The 13,285-nt window shown below is 54.3% G+C and overlaps 1 long non-coding RNA gene across 1 annotated transcript; it reads left to right on the forward strand.

Annotated features, from left to right (window-relative positions):
* The first annotated feature begins 2,249 nt into the window (after window positions 1-2,249).
* LOC122392781 lies at window positions 2,250-11,169 on the forward strand. The gene is made up of 4 exons (XR_006258586.1): window positions 2,250-2,692; window positions 7,959-8,088; window positions 8,775-9,748; window positions 10,458-11,169. It is a non-coding gene; the product is annotated as an uncharacterized LOC122392781 (long non-coding RNA).
* Window positions 11,170-13,285: the final 2,116 nt, after the last annotated feature.

Raw genomic sequence — 13,285 nt, forward strand, 5'->3', positions numbered from 1 at the left:
AATGTGCCCCGCGCCCTTGCCGACGGCTCGCCGGCGGGCACCCGACTCCGTCTCCCGGCCGGCCCGGGCGCGGCGCCGCGGCGCGGCCGTCCCGGTTACCTGACCCGGCCGGCCAAAGGTCGGACCGGCTCCGTCCGCCGCTACCAGCCCGCGGCGGGCCCGGGGAGGGGTACTACACTACATTCTTCCATTGTCGTGGTAACATGCTTGGTGATGGCAAACATTGGCATGATTTCTTTCCCATTAATATTAAAGTATTGCCTGATTATCTCGTCTAGCGCTGCCATCTGTCGAATGTTGTTCTCCCTAGTTGCTCTTCCTAGGGGTCGCCGCAGTCTGCCCCGCCGCAGTCTGCCCCGACACTAATGTTCCGTGATTGTCGCCGGCTCTAATACGGTCCCATTAGTGTCATGCGGGGCAGCTGATGTAGATAGCGCAGGTGTAGTTACCTACCACCTACCTTGGTTGTTTTCTCTTTTGGCGGAAACACGGTCTCGACTTCCCCTCCTCGCTCGCCCAGGTGTCTGCGTCTGCCGATTCCTTCTTGCGTAGCTGAAAGACGCCAAAGGACCGCCAAAAGGATGTACTCGGGCGTGGGATGACGTCACCGATGACGCAGCGCTGCGTGCTCAGCTGGACTATGTTGCAGGCCGCTTGAATGGTGACGACCCAGCCCGCGGCACGTGGTGCGTTGAGGGTGACGCCATGGCTGTTTGGACGGACGCCAGCTCCCTGGTCACCGGAGTCGTGCTGGAGTCAGCGGACGGTGACGTCATCGAGGACGCGTGCTGGCTAAGACATAATGAGGCCACGCACATCAACATGGCCGAGCTGGACGCCGCCAACCGAGGCGTCAACCTGGCTGTCGCCTGGGGAGCGCGGACAATCGATCTCCGCACCGACTCGGCCACTGTTCATCGCTGGCTTGATGACGCCATCAGCGGCCGCGCGCGCCTCAGAACAAAGGCGCACGGGGAGCTGATGATTCGGCGACGTGTGGGGATCATCCGTCAGCTGGTCGGTGAGCTGCGGCTACGACTGTCGGTGACGCTCGTGCGGTCGGCTGAGAACCGAGCTGACGCACTGACGCGAGTCCCCAAAGACTGGCTTCGTAACGTGAGTGTGACTCGAGAGTGCGAGTCTCCATCGCCCGGAGTCAGTGCGGCGGTCGTCTCCGAGCCGCCGCCTCTGGCCGGTGCCGCCGCTGGGCGTGCCGACAGCGGTACGGCGGACGAGCTCCGTGCAGCCGTGTGCCAGTCACACGATCGGGCCGGCCACCCCGGTGTCCGTCGGACATTGTACTTTGCCCGCCGTGATGTGTCGCGTGACGTCACCCGGGCTATGGCTCGTGCTGTGGTGGAGAACTGTGACGCGTGCCGCTCGATTGACCCGGCCCCGGTGCGGTGGAGACATGGCTCGCTCGGCGTGTCTGTCCCGTGGCAGCGCATATCCATCGACGTCACCCATCACCGCGGACAGAACTACCTCACCGTCATTGACTGTGGGCCATCGCGCTTCTGCGTGTGGCGCTCGCTGCGTCGCGCCAACGCCAACGAGAGCGTTGGCCACCTAGAGCAGCCATTTCTCGAGCGCGGAGCCCCTGAGGAGATCCTGACAGACAATGACACGGTGTTCCGTGGCCGTCATATGGCTGTGCTCGCGGCGCGGTGGAGAGTGGCTCTCAGATTCCGAGCTGTCCACGAGCCAGGCGGGAATGGTGTGGTGGAGCGGTGCCATCGGACAATCAAAGTCATCGCCGCGAGGCGCCAGTGTACCGTGGCCGAAGCGGTTCACATTTACAACGTGACCCTGCGCGATGGAGTGACGGCAGAGTCCGCCCCGGCATCCGGGGTGTATCAGTACACCGTGCGGGATTGTATTCGGTCCGCGCCGTCTGACGCCGCTGAAGCTAGCGAGCGGCACTCACTCGTGTCTAACGACCGGTGTCGTGTTAGGCCGCCGCTATCTGACGCCACGGAGGCTGTGGGGTCACCCCCACCTGTATCTGACGGGGCGCGTCTCAGAGTGGGGGACAGGGTGTGGGTGCGCCGACGTGGGACACGCTGCACAGATATGTCACGGCGCGGGACGGTGACGGGCTTGGTGTCGCGACAGGTAGTCGAGGTCGATGGGGTCCCATGGCACGTCAGAAACGTTCGTCACCGATGTGACCGGCAGGACAGTGCTTGAAATGTTGTAAACCCATGGACAATTTGCGGTTTTTAGGGTATTAACGTGGACGGCTGGGATTGCATGGACGTCTCGCTGTCCATGAATTCCTAATAGCAGTTTCGGGCATTATCATGGACGATGAAGCGATATACCAATCATCCGAAATGCATGGACGCGCCCGTTCGTCCTTGAGAATACTCCTATGTAAAATGCTATCCTAGATTAGTGTGTTTTTTCACCACCACGTGGCGATAGCATCGCCCTTTTAGAGCGACATTTTGATTGGTTGGCATTTTTGTAAGACCGGTTCTGATTGGTCGTCCATGAAAAGAAGTCAGTTCTCACTAATCGTCAGCTGTTGCAAGGCTTGAAGCCGTTGGTAAGCAACATCGGCGGCGCCGAGAAAGTTCTCGCGGCAATTTCCATGTGCGTTTTTCTGTGTTGGAAGAGTCGTGTCGCGTTTGGTTGGCGTTTGGATTGTGCTCTAGGCGAGTGGATAACGATGGGTGGAAATAGAAAGGTAAGCATTCGGCTGTATGGCATACTACTATGTATTTTTGTATTTTGTATTGTTGCCTCACTTTTCTAAGCCCAAGAGCATGGCCACAGCATTAGATTTAGGCATGCCATGTTTGTCAAGCTTGATTTTCCTGTGCTTGAATGAGATGACCTTTTCCTAATATTAAATAGACTACCACTGTCAATATATTGACATGCTGTTCTATATTTGTACACAAATAGGGGCTGTTGAGCTGAGCCTGCTCAAGACAGTCACAGTCACAGTTATGAATCCTTAAAATCTAGTTTTGTTGCAAGAACAGCATTATCTTGCTTATGCTCCAAAGTCAGTTTGGAATATTTGGGGAAAATCAATCAAATTGCCAACCTCTTACGCAGAGTCACAAAGTTTAACACTGCAGACGGCACAGGTCTGCAGCGTTGCCAGCTACTGAGTGTTCCTTTACTTTTATATATAGATGTTATATTGCCTCAGTGGTGCTGATCTATCTGATTACAAAAGAAAATGTTATTGGCCATTTTATTGTCAAGAAATAATAAACTGTAGCCATATGTAATACCTACACATAATTCCGACATAATTCCTACATAATTCCGAATGCCATTTCCGAAGTCCTGGTTGGTAGGGTTCAAGACCATCTTGGCTCAATTTTTTTAAAGGTAATATCCAGAGTAGATTAGAGCAATGAAAATGTGATTTTTTCCCAGAGGTATATATAGTCAAATTTCATCACTGTCCAATTGTGTTGTTGTGCATGGTCATTGGCTGGCCTGTGGTCTTTATGATAAAGGGGAAAAATCATACATTGTTTTATAACTTATAAAATCCTAAAATTTTGCCTGTGGTGTCAATTGATAGTTTTAAGGCTTTTGGGGTCCCCGGCACCTAATTTTGATAGGTACCTATGCTGTGGATTTTTGCTGGACATTGTATGGAAATGTTAATTTGGAGATTGCATAAGCATGTATCAATGTGATCATTTATGGGTGTATCCATTTTTAAATCTGAATTAATAGAGTATTTTTGGTATGTGGCAGCTGTGCTGTTTGACAACCTTGCTTTGACTTCTGTCAATTTTCTATATTCATAGACATGGTTGATCACCATGGTTGATTATATTTACCTTTTTATAAAATTATTTGCATTTAACTTGGCAGATTTCTTTTATTCTGCCTCATAGGTATGTATTATGTATATTATCCAACATTGCAGCTACTGTTTTACCTCATAACAATTACAGACATTGCATAACTATTAGTGCTTCCACCCATGAAGACTCAGCTGAGACAGACTCAGATGAATAGATAGGCTTTGTCACCAACCATTAGTCACACTTCATTTCCTTGCTTCCCCCAGTTGCAGGGGCACAGTTGGTGGATGAGTTTGCTGACCTGCTGCTGTTACTGAAAAGGCACAATAGCCTTGTATTGCAAGCTTGTAACTTAGGTGAATGTCCATGGCCATGCTCTGGTCAAAGTGTTTCCTCTCTTTTGTGAATTTACTCATCTTCACCCAGCATCTGTGTCATAAAAAGCAGAAACACTTAATGCTGTAAAATCTGCAGGTTGACATTGCAATGAGAACCACAAATATTAATCTACCTATACCTACCACATCTACCTACCTAATTTTGAGCTAAAATTCCGCAAATTTGAAAATTAAAATGAAGTGGAACCTGTGGAATGAAATTTGGGATTTTTAAAGTCTTCCTTGAGTTTGAAAATTGAAATCAACTTGGCTGTGGCAACTGTCAAGTAGCTTCTAAACTGCGCCAGTTAGTTTTACAGAAGAGCGGCTTTCAAGGGCCACTTCCTTGGACATTTCAAAGCAATTCATCCAGTTGAAACATCAAATGACTATAATTTTTCCGTTCCTGTTGCCAGACTGGAAAACAATACACGTGATGCCGAATATGTCCGGCGTGGTGGCGGGGATTGCGCCGAAAATTTCAGCTCCGGCGTAACTTCGCATGCGTCGAATTCAGCGCATGACGTCCGCTAAGTTTTCGGAGCAGGGCGGCCGCAGAATTTTTTCGGCGAATGGCGGTCACCGAATTTTTCGCCACGCTTGTCAGTCTAGCAGCAGATTCACCTGCGGGCGGCTCTGGAGAGGGTTTGGGATGGGACGTCCCCCGCCTCGGTCGTCGTGTGCTTCGACTTGCGAGCCGCCCTAAGTCTATTCAGGGGAGGAGCTTCCGCCCAGGTGAGGCCTCCACCCTCGGCGCGGAGATAGGCATGGAAGACCTTGTTAAACATGGCCGAGCGTCGTGAAGTAATCCTGCAGTGGGTTCCAGGCTCCTGCCCACTGCAGGATCGAGGGGAATGAGAGCACGAACGGCGTGGCGAAACAAGCGGTCGCCCCGCCCTCGGACGCCCGCTCGCTACCCGGGCGGTTCATTGTGCGGCCTTGTTGTTAATGTTGTTGTTGTTGTTCCCTCCAGCCGCGTTACCGCGGTGTAGCCGTGCGGCTCTGGAGGTCCCTCACGGCGGCCGCCAGGGCCGCCACCTCTCCGTCGCCGCGGACGTCTTCCGGGCTCGGGAAAATCGTCCCGTACCTCCGGAGACGCCAGCCCATGAGGGCCGGGCACCGGAAGAAGAGGTGCCGGGGCGTGTCGGCCTCCTCCCGGCACACGGTGCACCGGCCCGCCGCACAGTCAGGGCACAGTCAGGGCACTGGCGGCAATCTTCCGGAGAGTTCCGTCCAATCCGGTGAAGGTATTGGCGGGATCCTGACCAGTGGCCCGCGCGGAGTTGATGGACGTCGACGGCCGACGATCTGTCCCCCGTCGCGACCGGTAGCGGCAGCCGGTTCCCCATCAGGGTCCGGTACCAGCCCTCCGGCCAGACGGCGGTGGTGCGGTCGCGGGCCATTCTGACGGCCGCACGGTGGGCGGTAGCGACGTCCACCGGGACCGCCGCCTGGGGGAGCGCGGCCGCCTCCTTGGCGATCTGGTCCCAGGGCCGCTAGTTCGGTCCAGATGGCGGCTCCTAGCAGGGTCTTCTGGGACGCCGGGAGGTCTCGCGTCAATGGTGCAGCAACTGGTCCGAGTCACTATTCAAGCCACTCTTCGGGAGCACGCAGCAGTCCCCATCCTCTGAGAGGACCGGGGGGACGCCGTTTCGGTGCACCACATGAGGGCAGGCCACTGGGGCCGCTCGCTCCAGTACGTACACCAAATCGGCCGTCTCCCCTCCGCGGCAGGCCAACAGTGCCTGGACAAGCGGTGCCCCGCGGCGCTCTGCGCCGTGTGCCGAGAAGAGTTTTATGTCCTGGAGCACGTGCTGCTCCGCTGCCCGGCCCTCGCTGGCACCCGCCAGTCTCGAACACACCGCTCCACCTATTTTTGTGACCCCGCAACTTCCGGCCCGGCCCTTGCCGTGCCACGTGGAAAGTCATGGGTGTCAATGTTGATCCGCTCAAGTGATGTATTTTTAGGCTTGTTTAGAGCCTGGAGGCTTATTTTTAGAGATCTCCGCAGCCGCTAGGTCGATCAATTCACGGTCATTTATGTCATTATGTCAGGTAGTTGCATCCCTTCTACCAAAACCCTATCGGAATACTCTCGAGTCTCGATGCATCTAATTGCTCTCCTCGGTCCTCCGACGGCTAAGCCCTCAGAAACCATCAGAGGCCATCTCGAGGACCTCGCCAGCCGTTTTAAGCCCTTATGCAGAACTGGGCCCTCGGAGAAGACCCTTAGAGGCCGGCACGAGGCCTTCAAAGGCCGGTATAGGCTTCTAGTAGATGTTCCCTGGGTTCCATGAGGTCAGCAGGGGCCTCTTAAGGCCATCGTTCGTAGGGCCCTGAGGCCAGCGTGGGTTCATCTGTTCGTATGGGGCCTTCAAAGGCCAGCATGAGACCTCAGAGGTCGGAGTGAGGCCTCTGAGGACGACATGGAGCCATCAGGGGCCAGAGCAGGTGTCATAACTCGAGTTGGGACCTCTTAAAGCTTAGGGCATCAGCTCTCAACCAGCAAAGGGCCCCTAAGAGATCGATATTGGCTCCGTTAGGGCGACCTGAGGCTCTTAGACCTATACTGACTGCTAAGGCTTAAAATGGACCAGCTTAGTCCTTAATGACCTAAGAACCAGGGGGCCGACGTGAAGCCTCCAAAGACTGCGTGGGATCCTCAGAGATCGACCACTTGGAGCTCTTAGAGACCGGCGTAAGGGCACTGACAAGCGTGGCTCCTCATTGACCAGCATGGCCCCTAGCAGTGTGTGCAGAAACCTGTAGACTGTAGAGCCTAGAGGTCACCAGAAATCTCACCAATGCTCACCATAAGTTTTTGACAGTAACTTTTGATGGAGACATGATGATGACAGTGTGATGAAAGCATCTGCAATTTTCAATGCGTTCGGCTCAGCAAAGCAGATTTATTTTTATTTTATTTGCAGCAAAGCATGGGTTTTTCGGTCCTCTGGCCACTGTTGTCTAATCTTTTCTTTCACTGCTATCATACGCCTCGCCTCGTATTCAACGTAATACTGCCAACAGACCTCTCTTTTGTTGCTTCTGATATGGTTTCCTACATTGAGTGAAGGAAATTTGCGCTCATTAACTTTAACGCTGTAGATACAAAAAGGAAATCATCGAATTTCGAAGGGAAGCCGAACCTGAAGAATCGTCAAGTTTTGGTGTTCACTGTTCAGGGTGCCGAGTGGTATCAACAGGCGCAAAAGTTCATCAAAAAATGGGGGGAGTTAACATTGCTGCCCCCCCCCCCACCTCCGAAAGTGGGGGGGGGGCATGGCCCTCCGGTCGCCCCCTTTCCCCCTGTCCCCACGCCTATGTAAAACTCAGCTCCGGTTTGTGAGAACAGAAAGGTAAATGATCCAAAAAAGTGAAATATCAATGGAACTGCATGTTGTTTTCCATCAAAATTTTCAATTTATAGCACATTGAGTTGAAGAGACCGCTGACCGGTTCAGTCAGAGACTTGCTCATGTGATAAGCTTTTGTCAAAGAGCCCAGCCGAGCCCAAGAGGCTGAAGCCCAGTTTCAGAGTATTCAGGCTAAGCAGAAACTCAGCTCATGCCCGGTACAAAGATACCTACTCAGACTCAAGGTCAATGGTCATGTTTGAATTTTGATGGCATTTTCATGACAACATAGTGATGCAGGCCACATAAGCCATATTTCCATTTTTGACAGTTAAATGTTGATGGCATTTTCATAACTGTATGGTGATGCCCGCCATATAGGTAAGTAATGCATCATCCCTTGGGATTTTGCTATTCTTTAACATTTTTTTTCCTCGTTGCAGGATGCGACCTCCAGAAAAATGAACCTTCAGTGCACAAGGGATTCCAGAGAAAAACTGTTCGCGCGCGCTCATACAGGCGACGCCGTCGCCATCACCAACAGTCTCGCGCTCGGACGCCCATCGGATACAGGTGTGTCGGGTCTGGGGGGGGGGGGGGCTTGCTACGGACGAGGGAACCCGCACACAAGAACTTAAGAGAGGACGGCAGGAAGGTACAGGCCTGTGTGTGTGTGTGGGGGGGGGGGGTTAGTTACAGGGAAAACGTTAGTGCACAGCAACCGCCGCTTCTTATGGTGCATCAAAGTAAATGCGTGGGAAACTGGTAAAATGTTATTGATTTACTCAAAATACTGATAATTGACCTGACCTGTGTGTTCTGGTGTTCAGATTAAGCTATAGAATGTCAAGGGTGACCTGGAGCTGGCCGAGCTGGCTACGGCCGTGGTCCCGAAGGTGGGCGCCGACGGGGAGGGCGACGCGCAGGGCCACCGCCAGTGACAGAAATGTCTAAACTTTGACCCAGTCCAATCCCCGTGTCAGGTCGGTATTTGACCTAACTACTCCCACGTGCCAGCTCGGTGTTCGATCTAACCTCTCTTCTGTGTCAGCCTGATGTCTTACCCAGACCCCTCCCCGTGTCAGATCGGTATTTGACCCAGCCCCCACCCCTTGTCAGCTCGGTGTTCGACCCAGCCGTTCCTCCTGTGTCAGCTCAGTGTTTGACCCAGCACCCTGTCTCTTGTCAGATCGGTATTAAACCTAACTACTCCCCGTGTCAGCCTGTATTAACCCAGCTCCACCCCTGTGTGATGCCAGACGGAGGAGAGTGAGGCGCTGGACGAGCCTGTCTCTTGCCGTGCTGAAGACGCTGCGTCGGAAGACCGTCAGTTCCGGTTGGTGAATCTGGCTGCTCTGACTCCGTCCAGCTGGCCGACGGGCGAGTGCCTACACAGCAGCTCGCTGGCGCCGCCGTTGCGCGCGCGCGTCCAGACGGCAGTCGGCCCGCGGGCCAGCCTCGCACTTCGCAGCATCTGTAGTGGCCGTGCTGCGCGGAGGAATGCATCCGGGAGCTGCCGGATGAGGCCGTCTGGATCTGTTCGGACGGGCCGGCGGAGGATGGTTTGGCGGCGGCGGCTCCCTGCTCCGCTTACCAGATGGAGACGACTGGGTTATACGGGTTCCGACGGGCCGCTTCTGCTCCAGTGCGCGCGCGGAGCTCACCGCGCCCCCGCCCCGGTCCAAGCCGCTACCAGATGGAGACGACTGGGACATATGGGTCCCGGCGGGCCGCTTCTGCTCCAGTGCGCGCGCGGAGCTCACGGCGCCCCCGCCCCGGTCCGAGCTGCTACCAGGGAGAAGGCTGTTACACTTATCAGCGCTGGTCGGGCCACTGGGGATGATCGGGGCAGCATCTCCACCGGATAGAAAGAAGGCCAACGTCCGAGTGCGCCCAGTGCAGTCAGCAGTGACACCGAATGTCCAACAGGCCGCTGCCTGGTCTGCGGCGAAGCAGCAGACAATTAGGCGCACGTGTTGCTGGAGTGTCCGTGCTTTTACGGCCTCCGGCTCCGTGCGCGAGGAAACATCGTCGGCGCGGCCCACGATGTCGAACGCGACGACATGGTGGCGATCTTGGTCGCCGGCTACGAGGCCCACAAGAGCCTTGTTTTGGCTACGGCGGCAGCTAGTTTGGGGACACCACAACAGCTGACGGCGGCCGCGGCCCCAGAGATGCGCACCTGCGGGCAGGGCGGCCGCTGATCTACATCTCAGCTGATTATACTGAACAGGTGGGTATTAGGTGGGGGGGGGGGGGGTACCGATGGAAGCTATGTACGTCATGGTCGCTCTGATATGGCTGTTGAACTGGCTTGGCTGATAGCGCATCTGCAGGGTCAGCGGGGAATTGGTCTTCCGAGCCTCGTATAGCAGTTGTGCGGCAATTATGTGCCATACCATGAACCGCCAACGACGTGTTTTTGGTAATTTGTGATGCTTTATAGTGTCTCGTACTACTAGCTTGGCCTTTTTCCGTGTCCGTGCTGTCAGTAATTATCTTTCCTAATATCAGCTACCTTTTGCATTAGCTCCTGTGGTGACTTACTCTCTGACATTCCCTTTTCGGCCTGTCGAGTAACCGCCTATGCGTTAAAAGGTCGGTGTTCGCCCAGCCCTCTCCCCGTGTTTGTTCGGTGTTTGACCCGGCCCCCTCCATCGTGTCAGGTCGGTATTAGACCTAACTACTCCCACGTGCCAGCTCGGTGTTCGATCTAACCTCTCTTCTGTGTCAGCCTGATGTCTTACCCAGACCCCTCCCCGTGTCAGATCGGTATTTGACCCAGCCCCCACCCTTTGTCAGCTCGGTGTTCGACCCAGCCGTTCCTCCTGTGTCAGCTCAGTGTTTGACCCATTACCCTCTCTCTTGCCAGATCGGTATTAAACCTAACTACTCCCCGTGTCAGCCTTTATTAACCCAGCCCCACCCCTGTGTGATGCCAGACGGAGGAGACTGAGGCGCTGGACAACGAGTCTGTCTCTGGCCGTACTGAAGACGCTGCTTCGGAAGACCGTCAGTTCTGGTTGGGAATCTGGCTGCTCTGACTCCGTCCAGCTGGCCGACGAGTGCGTGCCAAGACAGCCGCCGCCGCCGCCGCCGCTCGCGCGCCAAGACGGCCGTCTACCGGCGCCGATGCCGCCACGCGCACGCTAGACGCCCTTCCACTGGTGCCACCGCCCCACGCGCGCGCACAGTCGGCAGCCGCCGCGTGTGCGTGCCCGCCCAGAATATGCGCTCTGCCGCCGTTGACTGCGGCTCGAGATTCATGTTCAATGTTTAGGCATACACTCATGTTAATTGTCTACGTTCATGAAGGTGCGTGGTGACAAAGATGCCTCGTCTGTGGCAGCGGATTTGCTTGTTCCGCCTCAACATGTGCAAAGTTGTTATGTAAACTGTTGCGCTCGGCATTCGCCGTCCGCTCGCGCTGGTGGCGCGCGAACGAATGACCTGGCCCTGTTCATGCGGACCTGACGAGCGGCGGTATGACGCAATCACATAGGCGGATTACTTTTCACCGCGAAGAAAATCATTATCAGCTGGCTTAAAATTATGCAATTGTTTGCCCTCAGTTCGCCAGGTAATATCATTCTTTGATCATTCATGCTGACTTGCGTGGCTGATATTTGATAATATATGGTGTGAAGCGTTCCATTTTTTTTTCTTATTTCAAAACTCATCTGTGTATCTCGCAACAATAATCAACTGAGTCTTTTCTGTTCTGCAGAATTTGGAAGCTGAGCGAGACTTAAGCAATACATTTGAATAATTCGAACAGTCGATAGTAAGTGTATTCATGCCCATGTGATATGACCTCATTTAACTCTTTAGCAGCTACTTTCTTGCTCTTTGACGGGGTGATCGATGCCGACAATTCACGCTTCACTCGAGTTCATCATTCCGAACAATCACCAGATCTCCACACATTTTTTATATAAAATTTGCACACACATTTTAGTGTTTATATGTTTGTGTATAGTGTGTAGGGAGGGGAGGGGCTCTAAATAGCCCTCTTCCCTGTCAGGCGCGGTTTAACTAACGCTCGCCGGCCGAATGGTAGGGGGGGGGGGAGCGCCGCGCCTTTTATATTTGTTATTTTTTACGATAGCTCGGGACACGCTGAAGATAGAGAGCTGGACCTTAGCATACCTGACATTTGATTCAACCCGAATCTTGTGACATCATCCGCATTTTCAGGTCAGGTCAAGTTAATGACCTACGACATAAGTGAGCATCTGCACGGTCCTAAAATGTCGCAACTTCGCAACGCTCTCAGTGCCAGAGGAGCTTTCAAAGGGAGATGAAACTTACGGTGCCTAATGGCTAATATCATCTAGAGGCCTCACACCTTGTACATCTCGGATTTTTCCTAAAGGTCACATGAGTTCAGGTTATTTATTTGGGCCGAAAAGGTGAGGGGGTCGTACCAACGGTATGTAGAAAAACAACAGGTCTGGCGAGGGTTAAATTACGCGCATGACATACAATCTAATGGCGATAAAACACGATTAGAGGTTGCTTTCGAATCGAGTAAGCGAATAAAACCGTGCTTACATGGACTGTGTTAAGCTCCGCCCACAAGTCCATGGATATATGAAAATAACTCATAGAGAAATTAGGCTCCGCCCACTGTCCATGCAAACACCCTTATCACATCTTTTTTTGGTCCATGTATGTCGGTCGAATTCTCTACCCTTAAACACGTCAATTTCGGCACAGAATCGGGCTAGTAACAAGCGGGCAACTTCGCTTGTTGTCATGTCAAGAGGGCATCGTCGAAAATTCAACGGCAACGGCGTGACACCGAAAAACGTGGACGTCCCTGTAAACACGGACTTTACTTCCGTCCATGCATATACGAATTTCGAGAATGGGTGCGACGGGGACAGTGACAGTGTCGATGACGGCGACGGGGACAGTGACAGTGTCGATGACGGGCCGCCATTGTACGTGGACTGTCACTGGGAGGCAACTGAGGACGGCGCTGACGCGGTTATAGACAATGGAACGACCGTGCGTGCTGTGCCTGAGACACTGCAGCACGCTACGGAGCAGACGGGGACTGAGCCCCCTGCAGCCGAGCCGGCTGTGGCTGAGCCTCCTGCAGCCGAGCCGGCTCAGGTCGAGCCGGTGCTGCTGCGGCGGAGCGCCCGCCTGCAGAGTCGGATGGTCCGTTAGTGGTGCGTACTGCAGTGGGCGGAGACCTGCCGGCCCGGCGGTGGCGCGGCCTGCGATGGACGGTCGACGGCCGGGTCTCGGGAAGCATCCGCCCGAACAAACCGAGATGTCTGCGTCGGCGGGAGAGCCACGGCTGTCGGTGTCGGCTGCCGTAGCCGGCCTTGACACGAGAGCGGGTTCACTGGCAGTGGGTTGAGGCGGAGGGGGCGCGGCCGTCTGTCGCCTGGATAATAAACGGGAAGAGGGAAGTCGCAGTTGGTGGCGAATGGCAAGCCGGCTGGGCTGGCGGGCCGAACTAGCTGTGGAGTGAACATTTATGTTAGGTTACCGCCCAGCCCCAGCGACAGGCCAGGTGCAGGGTGCACTGCCACCTGGTGGCAGCACAACTCGAAGTGTATGGTGGCATTCTGTAGTTGTCGTAAGTACATATCGGGCACTGATACTTACAGGCTAAAGGATGTGTAACGGGCCACCCCACTGAGGGTGTTAATTGTGGAGCACCTAACGGATAGTTTTTTTGGCGAGAGCCAGACTGTGAGATCACAGTGAACGGCAGTGAATGGTCACGAGAGCCGTAGGTGACCAGGTGGGT

The sequence above is a fragment of the Amphibalanus amphitrite genome, unplaced genomic scaffold, assembly GCF_019059575.1.
Source record: "Amphibalanus amphitrite isolate SeventyFive unplaced genomic scaffold, NRLGWU_Aamphi_draft 000501F_arrow, whole genome shotgun sequence".
Lineage (NCBI taxonomy): Eukaryota > Metazoa > Arthropoda > Thecostraca > Balanomorpha > Balanidae > Amphibalanus > Amphibalanus amphitrite.